The 15,000-nt window shown below is 41.3% G+C and overlaps 1 long non-coding RNA gene across 1 annotated transcript in view; it reads left to right on the forward strand.

The window, feature by feature from the left end:
- LOC137072152 (uncharacterized) overlaps window positions 1-6,601 on the forward strand; it is a 19,745-nt gene extending 13,144 nt beyond the window's left edge. The window contains exon 3 of the long non-coding RNA XR_010904631.1: window positions 6,328-6,601. This is a non-coding gene — a long non-coding RNA (uncharacterized lncRNA). The remainder of the gene's footprint in view (window positions 1-6,327) is intronic.
- The last annotated feature ends 8,399 nt before the right edge of the window (window positions 6,602-15,000 follow it).

The following is a 15,000-nucleotide window of genomic DNA, read 5'->3' on the forward strand; positions in this document are numbered from 1 at the left end:
CCTCCTCTTCCACCTCCTCTTCCACCTCCTCCTCCTCTTCCTCCTCCTCTTCCACCTCCTCCTCCTCTTCCTCCTCCTCTTCAACCTCCTCCTCCTCTTCCTCCTCCTCTTCCACCTCCTCCTCCTCTTCCTCCTCCTCTTCCTCCTCCTCTTCCTCCTCCTCTTCCACCTCCTCCTCCTCTTCCTCCTCCTCTTCCTCCTCCTCCTCCTCTTCCTCCTCCTCTTCCACCTCCTCCTCCTCTTCCACCTCCTCCTCCTCTTCCTCCTCCTCTCCACCTCCTCTTCCACCTCCTCCTCCTCTTCCTCCTCCTCTTCCACCTCCTCCTCCTCTTCCTCTTCCACCTCCTCCTCCTCTTCCTCCTCCTCTTCCACCTCCTCCTCCTCTTCCTCCTCCTCTTCCTCCTCCTCTTCCACCTCCTCCTCCTCTTCCTCTTCCACCTCCTCCTCCTCTTCCTCTTCCACCTCCTCCACCACTTCCTCCTCCTCTTCCACCTCCTCCTCCTCTTCCTCCTCCTCTTCCACCTCCTCACCACCTCCTCCCTTCCTCCTCCTCTTCCACCTCCTCCTCCTCTTCCTCCTCCTCTTCCTCTTCCTCCTCCTCTTCCACCTCCTCCTCCTCTTCCTCCTCCTCCTCCTCTTCCTCCTCCTCTTCCACCTCCTCCTCCTCTTCCACCTCCTCCTCCTCTTCCTCCTCCTCTTCCACCTCCTCCTCCTCTTCCTCTTCCACCTCCTCCTCCTCTTCCTCCTCCTCTCACCTCCTCTTCCTCTTCCACCTCCTCCTCCTCTTCCTCTTCCACCTCCTCCTCCTCTTCCTCCTCCTCTTCCACCTCCTCCTCCTCTTCCTCCTCCTCTTCCACCTCCTCTTCCACCTCCTCCTCCTCTTCCTCCTCCTCTTCCACCTCCTCCTCCTCTTCCTCTTCCACCTCCTCCTCCTCTTCCACCTCCTCCTCCTCTTCCTCCTCCTCTTCCACCTCCTCCTCCTCTTCCTCCTCCTCTTCCACCTCCTCTTCCTCCTCCTCTTCCTCCTCCTCTTCCACCTCCTCCTCCTCTTCCTCCTCCTCTTCCACCTCCTCCTCCTCTTCCACCTCCTCTTCCACCTCCTCCTCCTCTTCCTCCTCCTCTTCCACCTCCTCCTCCTCTTCCACCTCCTCTTCCACCTCCTCCTCCTCTTCCTCCTCCTCTTCCACCTCCTCCTCCTCTTCCTCCTCCTCTTCCTCCTCCTCCTCCTCTTCCTCCTCCTCTTCCACCTCCTCCTCCTCTTCCTCCTCCTCTTCCACCTCCTCCTCCTCTTCCTCCTCCTCTTCCACCTCCTCTTCCACCTCCTCCTCCTCTTCCTCCTCCTCTTCCACCTCCTCCTCCTCTTCCTCTTCCACCTCCTCCTCCTCTTCCTCCTCCTCTTCCACCTCCTCCTCCTCTTCCTCCTCCTCTTCCTCCTCCTCTTCCACCTCCTCCTCCTCTTCCTCTTCCACCTCCTCCTCCTCTTCCTCTTCCACCTCCTCCTCCTCTTCCTCCTCCTCTTCCACCTCCTCCTCCTCTTCCTCCTCCTCTTCCACCTCCTCCTCCTCTTCCTCCTCCTCTTCCACCTCCTCCTCCTCTTCCTCCTCCTCCTCCTCTTCCTCCTCCTCTTCCACCTCCTCCTCCTCTTCCTCCTCCTCTTCCACCTCCTCCTCCTCTTCCTCCTCCTCTTCCTCCTCCTCCTCCTCTTCCTCCTCCTCTTCCACCTCCTCCTCCTCTTCCTCCTCCTCTTCCACCTCCTCCTCCTCTTCCTCCTCCTCTTCCACCTCCTCTTCCACCTCCTCCTCCTCTTCCTCCTCCTCTTCCACCTCCTCCTCCTCTTCCTCTTCCACCTCCTCCTCCTCTTCCTCCTCCTCTTCCACCTCCTCCTCCTCTTCCTCCTCCTCTTCCACCTCCTCTTCCACCTCCTCCTCCTCTTCCTCCTCCTCTTCCACCTCCTCCTCCTCTTCCTCTTTCACCTCCTCCTCCTCTTCCTCTTCCACCTCCTCCTCCTCTTCCTCCTCCTCTTCCACCTCCTGCTCCTCTTCCTCCTCCTCTTCCACCTCCTCTTCCACCTCCTCCTCCTCTTCCTCCTCCTCTTCCTCCTCCTCTTCCACCTCCTCCTCCTCTTCCTCTTCCACCTCCTCCTCCTCTTCCTCTTCCTCTTCCACCTCCTCCTCCTCTTCCTCCTCCTCTTCCACCTCCTCCTCCTCTTCCTCCTCCTCTTCCTCCTCCTCTTCCACCTCCTCCTCCTCTTCCTCCTCCACACAGTGATTTGCAAAACACTAAACACACTTACCATACACATAATGTGTATTAAATGTGTTTGGTGTTTTGCAAATCACTGTGTGTAGAGTTTTGCAACAAGTGTGAGGTTGACAGTGTGCCTATCGTTGTGCTAATATGGGCTGATGGTTTGCTTCCGGAGTGTAAGGTTTAGCTAATATTGTACTACTTTTAATTTTAGTGTGTAAGCAATCCACAAAAAAACTATAAGATAAATAATCTGCCAATGGGGTGAGAAAAATAATCTTGTTTTCTGTTTGAATTAAGATTATTTCTCTCACCCCATTGGCAGATTATTTATCTTATTTTAAGCAAAAACTCTCTTCATTTTGAGTTATTTTTCCCCAAAAAACAAGACAATTACTTTTGCTTGTCTAGTAAAATCTTCTTGCTTTAAGAATGTTTAGATGTTTGGACTAGAAACAAGACAGAAACACTGAGGAAGAAGAGCATTATTTGCAGTGTACTTTTGATTTTTCTTGGAATAAAATCCTTGGAGATGGTGTGAATGAGACTCATCTCCAATGCTTTTATTCCAAGAAAATGATTTTAGCACAGTCACTCATTGTAAAACCATATGCTCTTCATATGACAATAATTGCAGACACTGAGTGAAGACAGATGTTCATTTGGCAGCCCGTGGCGTTCACTAACATGCTAATATTTACAACATTAGATTAATGTGACGCACAGATTATTTCAAAGCAGCTTCAGGTCATAAACAATAAATATATGAGATATGAGACGGAAGACAATAGAGTTATTATTCAGCTCAGCTCGGTGTCGATTCAGTTCAATAACTTATTCAGATCAAGTCTGTGTGGATACACCATTCAGAAGTTTGGGGTCGGAAAGATTTAGATAAGAGATTAATACATTTATTCATCAAGAACACATTCAATAAATCAAAGTAACGGTAAAGACATTTATAATGTTACAAAAGATTCTATTTTAAACAAATGCTGTTGTTTTGAACGTTATGGGAACGTTACAATGTGTCATTCTTCAAACGTTATGAGAACGTTACATTGTGTCATTCTTCAAACGTTATGGGAACGTTACATTGTGTCATTCTTCAAACGTTATGGGAACGTTACATTGTGTCATTCTTCAGACGTTATGGGAACGTTACATTGTGTCATTCTTCAGACGTTATGAGAACGTTACATTGTGTCATTCTTCAAACGTTATGAGAACGTTACATTGTGTCATTCTTCAAACGTTATGGGAACGTTACATTGTGTCATTCTTCAGACGTTATGAAAACGTTACATTGTCATTCTTCAAACGTTATGGGAACGTTACATTGTGTCATTCTTCAAACGTTATGGGAACGTTACATTGTGTCATTCTTCAGACGTTATGGGAACGTTACATTGTGTCATTCTTCAGACGTTATGAGAACGTTACATTGTGTCATTCTTCAAACGTTATGAGAACGTTACATTGTGTCATTCTTCAGACGTTATGAGAACGTTACATTGTGTCATTCTTCAAACGTTATGAGAACGTTACATTGTGTCATTCTTCAAACGTTATGGGAACGTTACATTGTGTCATTCTTCAGACGTTATGAAAACGTTACATTGTCATTCTTCAAACGTAATGGGAACGTTACATTGTGTCATTCTTCAAACGTTATGAGAACGTTACATTGTGTCATTCTTCAAACGTTATGGGAACGTTACATTGTGTCATTCTTCAGACGTTATGGGAACGTTACATTGTGTCATTCTTCAGACGTTATGAGCGTTACATTGTGTCATTCTTCAAACGTTATGAGAACGTTACATTGCGTCATTCTTCAGACGTTATGGGAACGTTACATTGTGTCATTCTTCAGACGTTATGGGAACGTTACATTGTGTCATTCTTCAGACGTTATGGGAACGTTACATTGTGTCATTCTTCAGACGTTATGGGAACGTTACATTGTGTCATTCTTCAAACGTTATGGGAACGTTACATTGCGTCATTCTTCAGACGTTATGAAAACGTTACATTGTGTCATTCTTCAAACGTTCTGGGAACGTTACATTGTGTCATTCTTCAAACGTTATGGGAACGTTACATTGTGCCATTCTTCAAACGCTATGAGAACGTTACATTGTGTCATTCTTCAAACGTTATGGGAACGTTACATTGTGCCATTCTTCAAACGTTATGGGAACGTTACATTGTGTCATTCTTCAAATGTTATGGGAACGTTACATTGTGTCATTCTTCAAACGTTATGGGAACGTTACATTGTGCCATTCTTCAAACGTTATGGGAACGTTACATTGTGTCATTCTTCAAACGCTATGAGAACGTTACATTGTGTCATTCTTCAAACGTTATGGGAACGTTACATTGTGTCATTCTTCAGACGTTATGAGAACGTTACATTGTGTCATTCTTCAAACGTTATGAGAACGTTACATTGTGTCATTCTTCAAACGTTATGGGAACGTTACATTGTGTCATTCTTCAAACGTTATGGGAACGTTACATTGTGTCATTCTTCAGACGTTATGAGAACGTTACATTGTGTCATTCTTCAGACGTTATGAGAACGTTACATTGTGTCATTCTTCAGACGTTATGAGAACGTTACATTGTGTCATTCTTCAAACGTTATGGGAACGTTACATTGTGTCATTCTTCAGACGTTATGAGAACGTTACATTGTGTCATTCTTCAAACGTTATGAGAACGTTACATTGTGTCATTCTTCAAACGTTATGAGAACGTTACATTGTGTCATTCTTCAGACGTTATGAGAACGTTACATTGTGTCATTCTTCAGACGTTATGAGAACGTTACATTGTGTCATTCTTCAAACGTTATGGGAACGTTACATTGTGTCATTCTTCAAACGTTATGAGAACGTTACATTGTGTCATTCTTCAAACGTTATGGGAACGTTACATTGTGTCATTCTTCAAACGTTATGAGAACGTTACATTGTGTCATTCTTCAAACGTTATGGGAACGTTACATTGTGTCATTCTTCAAACGTTATGAGAACGTTACATTGTGTCATTCTTCAAACGTTATGGGAACGTTACATTGTGTCATTCTTCAAACGTTATGAGAACGTTACATTGTGTCATTCTTCAGACGTTATGAGAACGTTACATTGTGTCATTCTTCAAACGTTATGAGAACGTTACATTGTGTCATTCTTCAAACGTTATGAGAACGTTACATTGTGTCATTCTTCAGACGTTATGAGAACGTTACATTGTGTCATTCTTCAGACGTTATGAGAACGTTACATTGTGTCATTCTTCAAACGTTATGGGAACGTTACATTGTGTCATTCTTCAAACGTTATGGGAACGTTACATTGTGTCATTCTTCAAACGTTATGGGAACGTTACATTGTGTCATTCTTCAAACGTTATGAGAACGTTACATTGTGTCATTCTTCAAACGCTATGGGAACGTTACATTGTGTCATTCTTCAAACGTTATGGGAACGTTACATTGTGTCATTCTTCAGACGTTATGAGAACGTTACATTGTGTCATTCTTCAAACGCTATGGGAACGTTACATTGTGTCATTCTTCAGACGTTATGGGAACGTTACATTGTGTCATTCTTCAGACGTTATGAGAACGTTACATTGTGTCATTCTTCAAACGTTATGAGAACGTTACATTGTGTCATTCTTCAAACGTTATGAGAACGTTACATTGTATCATTCTTCAAACGTTATGAGGTTACATTATAATGTTCTCTAATGGTTCTGAAAAAAGTAGCAACATTGTCTCTCTATGATAAATTAAAATAAGCTGATAACATCACTGTTTACTCCAGAACGACTGTACAGCCAAATCTAATTCTGCTGCAGTATTGTCCTGTTTAACACTGAAGCTGCTCTGACACAATCGGCGTTGGAGAAGAGCGATAGAAATAAAGATGATCGATTGAAGAGTCTGCGGCTGATCAAAACAGGAATGGGAATCTTCTGTCCGTCTGAGTGTTTCTCACTGATCTGACTCGTGTGTGTGTGTGTGTGTGTGTGTGTGTGTGTGTGTGTGTGTGTGTGTGTTTTCAGGAGACAGATGGACAGCAGGTCAGACCCCAGACTGCGCTCCAACTCAACATGTGTGTTTATCTCTCAGATCCAAATGTCATAATGAAGTGCTGGAGGATTATTAGCCACAGAATCTGCTGCCACGCATCTCAGATGCTTCTTCTGTTCGGGAGCTCTATAACAACACTCAACAACAATTATAATTTACAGTGAGTGTACATTCATGTTTTTGAGTTTGTCATCCTATTGTTATTTATTATTAATCAACAGCTAATTATCTAAAAGTTATTGTCTACTTGAATGTCTTCAATGTCTTTTGTAATGTATTTAGCAGCTTCTTTAAATTAAAGTCGTGATTTTCTCTGCATAATGCTCTTCTTACTTAGTATTTTTTTCGTGTTTCTAATCTAAATATCTAAATATTCTTAAATCAAGATGCATTTACTAGATAAAACAACATAAATTATTACTTTCTTGTTTCCGTCCCAATCAGAAATCAGATTATTTTTCTCACCCCATTGGCAGATCATTTTGCCTATTTTAAGCAAAAACTCACTTCATTTTGATATTTTTTTCACAGAAAACAAGAAAAATTTAAGAATATTTAGATATTTGGACTGGAAACAAGAAAAAAATATTGCCCTTCATAATCCGTCGTCATGTTCTTATTAACTGATATAATAGAAGAAAACGCGCATCAATCAGTGAGGTATGTTTCTATAAAGTCGACATACAGTATTAACCACATGTATGACAGTTAGTAAGCAGGTGTGGAGATACACTATATTGCTAAAAGTATTGGTCTGAGTTCAGGTGTTCAGTCTCTTCATGGCCACAGGTGTATAACTCCAGCTCTCGGCCTGCAGACACTTCTACACACATTAGTGAAAGAATGGGTCGCTCTCAGGAGCTCAGTGAACTCAAGCGTGGGGCCGTGATAGGCTGACACCTGTGCAATAAGGCCATTCCTGACATTTCCTCACTACTAAATATTCCACGCTCAACTGTTAGTGGGATTAGAACAAAGAGGAAGCCATTGGGAACTGATTTCAACAGCAACTCAGCCACGAAGTGTTAAATCCCAGAGCGGGGTCAGCGCATGCTGAGGGTCACAGTGCGCAGAAGTCTCCAACTTTCTGCAGAGTCAACAGCTCCAGACCTCCAGACTTCTGTGGCCTTCAGATGAGCTCAAGAACAGCGGAGAGAGCTTCATGGAATGGGTTTCCATGGCCGAGCAGCTCATCCAAGCCTTACATCACCAAGAGCAATGCAAAGCGTGGGATGCAGTGGAGTAAAGCAGCCGCCACTGGACTCTAGAGCAGTGAGACGTGTTCTCTGAGCGACCAATCACGCTTCAGTCTGACAATCACATGGACGAGTCACAAATGAGCTTCTAGAAGAATGGGCAAAAATCCCCATAAACACACTCCTAAACCTTGAGGAAAGCCTTCCCAGAAGAGCTGGAGCTGTTAGAGAGGGTGGGCCGACTCCAGATTAAACCCCACGGGTTAACAATGGGGAGATCAGGTGTGTGTAGAGGCGGCACAACACTTCTGGTGATATAGTGTATTTGTTCTTCTTTTAAACCAAACTTTAACCTCTACGGATTAAGAATGGGGTTTTATTAAAGTTCATGTGCATGAAAAGGCAGGCGTCCCAAAACTTTTGGCCATATAGTGTATAAACCCGGAGCATCTTACCACATGACCCTTCACCTCCTGATAATTCACGCATCATTTCAGGCGGACAGAGGGGAAGTGATGCGTAGACCGTGATGTCACTGACTGATATCATCAGTTCACCGTCTCCATGGCAACGCTGACATCTGCTAATATGGCCATCATGAGAGCGATGCCAATGGGGTGAGAAAAATAATCTTAACTCAAACAGAAAACAAGATTATTTCTCTCACCCCATTGGCAGATTATTTATCTTATTTTAAGCAAAAACTCTCTTCATTTAGAGTTATTTTCCCCAAAACAAGACAATAATTTTGACTCGTCTAGTAAATGTTTCTTAATGTAAGAATCTTTAGATATTTAGACTAGAAGCAAGACAAAAATCCTAAGTAAGAGCATTTTTTGCAGTTTAAACACTAGTGACAGCAAACACCAACAGCTCTTATTCCCTTTCACACACATGAGATTATCCATTAATGTTTGCACGGTTCCTTGCACAATAATCCTGCATGATGTGTGAACTGATGGAGTTTGACACTTGCGTCTCATAAGCAGCTTCATATGCAGCGCTTTTCTGACACACTGGCTTTACTCAGGAACACAGAGCGAGTTTGTGCTGAAAGCCACACATCTGCCAATGAGGTCGGAAAAATCCACTTAATTCAGAGGAAAACGGGCTATTCTTCAGACTCCGCTGGCTGATATTTGCTCTCGTTTTAAACACAAACTCTCCTCCTGAATTAAGTCGTAATATCTCCAGTCATTTCTTCAGTAAATGTGTCCTGATTTATGAATGTTTAGACAGAAACACGAGGAAGAGCTTCATGTTTAAAGAAACATAATAAACGTTCACACTGCAAATAATGCTCTTCTTATAGTATTTAGTATTTTGTTCTCGTTTCCAGTCCAAATATCTAAATATTCTTAAATAACGATGCATTTACTAGATGAGTAAAAGACATGAGATATTTTTGCTTCACTGCGTTCAAACGTTCAAATTAATCAAATAGATATTTAATAGATATATAAGTAGTGTATACTCAAAGTTTTAGAGAAAGTTCTACTAACTTAATTATTTCAGGTTGATGTAACATGGTCTTCCTTTTGAGTCATTTTAACTAATATTGATTAAATGGAACTTTTTTGTAAATAAGTATAACTTAAAAACTTAAATTAAATATAACTTAATAGAATTAAGTAATTACATGCTAAGAATGAAATACATCAATCAATCAATCAATCAATCTGAGAGATAAACACACATGTTGAGTTGGAGCGCAGTCTGGGGTCTGACCTGCTGTCCATCTGTCTCCTACACACACACACACACACACACACACACACACACACACACACACACACACACACACACACACACACACACACACACACACACACAACACACACACACACACACACACACACACACACACACACACAGACGGACAGAAGATTCCCAATCCTGTGTTGATCAGCAGCGACTCTTCAATCAGTCATCTTTATTTCTATCGCTCTTCTCCAGCGCCGATTGTGTCAGAGCAGCTTCAGTGTTAAACAGGACAATACTGCAGCAGAATTAGATTTGGCTAGTTTTATTTGGATAGTTTATAGAATTAATCTAGTTAATAAATTTAATTTATATTTTTAGTTGAATAACTTTGATCATAATGTTAGTGCCCCCAACTGAGCGAGCCAAAGGCGACAGTGACAGGCAACATAAACTTAAGATTTCAAGTTGAATGAACTCAAAATCATAATTAATTAAAATAGCTCAGTCTGGTCTTGCTTTGATGTGATTGGCCAGTAAAGGAGTTCTGCCTGGCAACAAGAGAACTAATCCACTGATTGGAGGACATTTACAGAAGGCGGTCCTTTACGTCTCGCCTATCGCTGATTCAAATTAAGATGGAGACTTTTTCATTGTGTGCAATCTTAAATTCGGTAAGTAAAAATGTGTAAGTTACTAAACCTAACAATAATATGTGAACTAATAACTAACCGGATTGACTTTATTTCTGTTTTAATGAAAATAATGTTGGAAGTCACCATGATGGAGATCAGTGTTGGTTTTAGTCGGCTCTTGACCCTTGATTTGTGTAATATTTTAATATTAGTGTGTCTCCGGCTGCTTTGTGTTTGTGCCACACATTTGCTGCGATGCATGTTGGGACCCATGGGGAAGTTCTGATTGGCAGTACCCAGCATGAGGAAACGATGACAACACAAACCAATACACAGCGAGTTGTGCTAACATAAAATGGTGTGGTTGTGTACTTAATTTTTAAAGTTCTGTGAAAACTCAAACCTTTGTTATAATATCTGAAAATAATTGAGTTACCTTAACAGAAAATGGTAAGTCGTATTAACTGCACATATTTGAGCTGAGCTAAATGAGCGCTTTAATTGAACTGTTATCTAAAGGCACAAGTAGCAGGTAATCCAACATTTTAAGTTCTGGAAAATTGTGACTTAAGTTAATAAACTTTTTAAAAATGACCTCAATTGTCTTGAGTTCAGGCAAAATGATCTGCCAATGGGGTGAGAAAAATAATCTTATTTCTGATTGAAATCTTGTGTCTTGTTTCCGATCAGAAATCAGATTATTTTTCTCACCCCATTGGCAGATCATTTTGCCTTTCATTTAAATTTTCCCCCCAGAAAACAAGGAAAAATATCTTATGTCATTTTACTAAACTCGAGCAAATGCATCTTGATTTAAGAATTGTTAGATATTTGGACTGGAAACAAGACACAATACTGAATAAGAAGAGCATTATTTGCAGTGTGGACGTTCTGCATTGTAAAGCATGGTGAATTTGGCATAAATGAGGTGTTTAGCGTCGAATCTCCGCGAGTGTGAAGGAAGAGTTCGTGATCTGATTGTGTTGTGAGGAATATGAAGACGAATCTGAGCTCTTACATCACATCTGCCGTATGATATCCGGTTGTGCCGAGCAGATGAGAATAATAATCATAAAGCGCTGCAGACGGCGTGGCTGTGGGCCTTCGCTGAGATCGGTCTGAAGCGGAGACAGACGTCGAGATGGAGAACCGCTCAGAGCGCAGTCATAAAGCCATACATGATGAGCGTCTGTCCGGCACGTTTATCCTCAAACACACGATAATGCGGCACGAGAACACTCAAACGTGTGTGTGTGTGTGTGTGTGCTAATGCATTCTTGCAGGGCTGGACACAAAATAACATGACACACACACACAGACACACACACACACAGCCCTGAAACCTACCCATCACAGGAAACATTTTGTATTTTTACTATTTCAAAAAACATAATTTAGTATGTTTATGAATCAATATACATGGTTGTGGGGACATTGAAATGAAATATAAGCAAGTACACACACACACACACACACACACACACACACACACACACACACACACACACACACACACACACATACACACACACACATACACCTTCTGCTAATAATGGTAATTCCTCAGTGAGTTTTGATTCTCTGATGGTTTATTGTCAGGTTTAGAGATTGTCCATCATCATGAGACGAGTAAACGAAGAGATGAGACTGAAGAGGGATCGCACAGACATAAAGGAGGTGTGTGTGTGTGTGTGTGGGTGTGTGTGTGTGTGGGTGTGTGGGTGTGTGGGTGTGTTTGTTTTGATTTATGAGTACACAAATTTATATAATGACAGGTATTACACTAGTATTACAACATAAACATGAAATATGAGGATATTTAATAACATACTAAACAATGTTTTATTAAAAACGTAAACATGCAGAATGTTTCCTGTGATGGGTTAGGTGTAATGTAGAAACCATTACGGCAATGGAAAACAAACCTGTGTGTGTGTGTGTGTGTGTGTGTGTGTGTGTGTGTGTGTGTGTGTGTGTGAGGTGTGGTTCTCTAGATGACTCTATATTCATCTTCAGCCGTGACTAAGTTGGGCAGCGTGACTCAAACGTGCCGTGACATGTTCGCTCTGCTCTTGTCGGTCCTCTTTAGGCTGGACATGCAGACAGAAAAACACACACACACGCCCGCACACACGCCCGCACGCACACACACACACACACACACACACACACACACACACACACACACACACACACACACACGCCCGCACGCACACACACACACACACACACACACACAGATATCACGACAATTCATATTTCATAAGTTTCCTATTTTTGTCCAGTGCAATCATTTTAACTGGTCTAGTAAATGTTTCTGTTATCAGATCTGTTGAAGATGCTCTTCATGTTTGTAAGCCCAGGACATTTCACAGCACAGGCCATATATCTGTCCAATCACAGACAGAATCATCATCAGTCGGCTATACTTACTGTACTTCAGCCTCACCACAAGGGGTCACTGTGGCCCCAACGCTTCACTCGCCCACTCTGAGCTCGACTGCTGTGCCTAAGGTAAACCCCGCCCTCCTCATTACCCTACGCATGAAGAAATGTAGGAAGAAATAAATGCATAAATAAATTAATGTAGAAATAAATAAATGTGGAAATCAATAAAAATAGAAATAAACAAAAGAATAAATATATATGTAAATAAGTGTATAAATAATTATTCTTTTTTTGTTGCTTTTTTATGTATATTTATTTATACATTTATTTATTTATTGTTGCTTTTTTACATTTCTTTGTATATTTATTTATGTATTTATTTATTTTTTAATATTGGCAGCTTTGACATTCCATACAATATACGTGATGGAGTGTAATGTGTTAAGAGCTCGCTAAGTACTGGAGCTAAAGCATTTACAGTTTTTTTCAGTCCCTAACAAGCGTTTGTCCAATCAGTTGGCACATTTTCATAACTCTAAACACAATTAGCACAGCATCAGGCTTTTGTGGCCATACCTTTCACACGTTTCATGTCATTTTCACACAATATGCAGTGAGTGAACACATTTCCACAATTCTTACATTTTCTTAACAGACAAGCTATACCTCCCAACAAAATGATGGATTATTTTTGTAGCATTTACGAATGTTAACACACAACATCCCACAATAGCAAAAACAATATTCCAAACCTTAGATACAGTATAAAACCCCCTGCTTCTGCAAAGAGATCAGTTAAAAAACAATATATCAGCTGATAATAAACAAACAATTGAATAATTGACACACAGCTGATTCCAGTCTGGCTTAGACTCGGTGACAGGGTTTTTTATATTACATTGACACTTATACAGTAACAGGAGGACTTTGAGGAGTGATGTTTTTGGAAACAGAAACAGAAAAAGACAAACACTGTAATGTCTGGACAAGGAAGAGTAAGAGCAAAGGGCCGAGGAGAAGAGCAGGCCCAGTGAGAGCTGCAGGATCCAAGGGTGGACATACCAAGCAGTTTTATCCCAGGTGCATAAAACCCTGGATAATATCAGATGTGATGTTGATGAAAACATGTGGCCTAACCCTGAAGATCATAGAGATTGGATACAGTACATTTCTGTAAAACTTTTTCTGTTCTGTCATAGCGTGTTTCTACTTTACCTCCTGTAGTAAATAGTAAAGGGGGGAAAAAACTAATGTGTTTTACTGTAATGCTTTTGAATATGAACATTACTGTACATGTGGACATACAGTTTCCAACCAAGAAATGTAGTGTAAAAATGGTGGACTGCATGTTTTTCATGCAAATACCTGTAAAACTGAAACATAAAAGTCTATGCAATTTTTGTAATGTTAACAATAGCCAGAATTTTGAAACCTGGTATACTTTGATTGACTGCATGTACCTCGTGAAGTGAAAATAAGTGTTATTCTTTGACAGAATAATTTCATTGTGAGTCAGAATTCCAGTGTTTTGGTCAAATTAGTGTGTGCAGAGAAAGATGTGTTCTGCTTTGAAATGAAGAGTTAGTGTATATTTAACAAAATGTGCTTTTGAGAAGAAAATGATCAATTTGGCCAACTGTGTTTTGTAGGTGTGAGTCTGTGTTAAGAGTTTAGAAAAATTATCTGAAGTATAGCTAAGCGCTTGTTAGCGATTGAAAAAAACTGTAATGCTTTGAGTAATTAGCAAGATATCTGTCTGTCTGTCTGTCCATCCAATCATCCATCCAATCTATCTATCCATATTTCACCCTCTCCTGTAATACCCATGTCATTATACACATTTGTGTCCTCATATGTTACAAAAACATGCCTGTGTGTGTGTGTGTGTGTGTGTGTGTGTGTGTGTGTGTGTGTGTGTGTGTGTGTGTGTGTGTGTGTGTGTGTGTGTGTGTGTGTTTGGACGGTCCCCCCGCTGCTCACTTTCATTACACAAACTGTTTTGAAGTGAACTGAAGTTTGTGCGTCTCCAGAGGTCAGAGCTCTACACAAACATCTGACATCAGCAGCTCTGCGTCTGTCCAGCAAACGACACAATGAGTCTCTGTCTGAGCGCCGGAGAGCAGATGGGGCTTTGTTTGTGGAAACACTATGGCAACATCACAACAAATATCCGATCGAACCGAGTCAAATCACCGGCACGTGTGAGGCGCTGTCTCTGCTCACAGAAACAGGTCCTAGAACACTGAGTCTTGGTTATCGTTACATTGTGTCATTCTTCAAACGTTATGGGAACGTTACATTGTGTCATTCTTCAAACGTTATGGGAACGTTACATTGTGTCATTCTTCAAACGTTATGGGAACGTTACATTGTATCATTCTTCAAACGTTATGGGAACGTTACATTGTGTCATTCTTCAAACGTTATGAGAACGTTACATTGTGTCATTCTTCAAACGTTATGGGAACGTTACATTGTGTCATTCTTCAAACGTTATGGGAACGTTACATTGTGTCATTCTTCAAACGTTATGGGAACGTTACATTGTGTCATTCTTACAACTTTATGAGAACGTTACATTGTATCATTCTTCAAACGTTATGGGAACGTTACATTGTATCATTCTTCAAACGTTATGGGAACGTTACATTGTGTCATTCTTCAAACGTTATGAGAGCGTTACATTGTGTCATTCTTCAAACGTTATGGGAACGTTACATTGTGT

The sequence above is a fragment of the Pseudorasbora parva genome, chromosome 3, assembly GCF_024679245.1.
Source record: "Pseudorasbora parva isolate DD20220531a chromosome 3, ASM2467924v1, whole genome shotgun sequence".
Classification (NCBI taxonomy): Eukaryota; Metazoa; Chordata; class Actinopteri; order Cypriniformes; family Gobionidae; genus Pseudorasbora; species Pseudorasbora parva.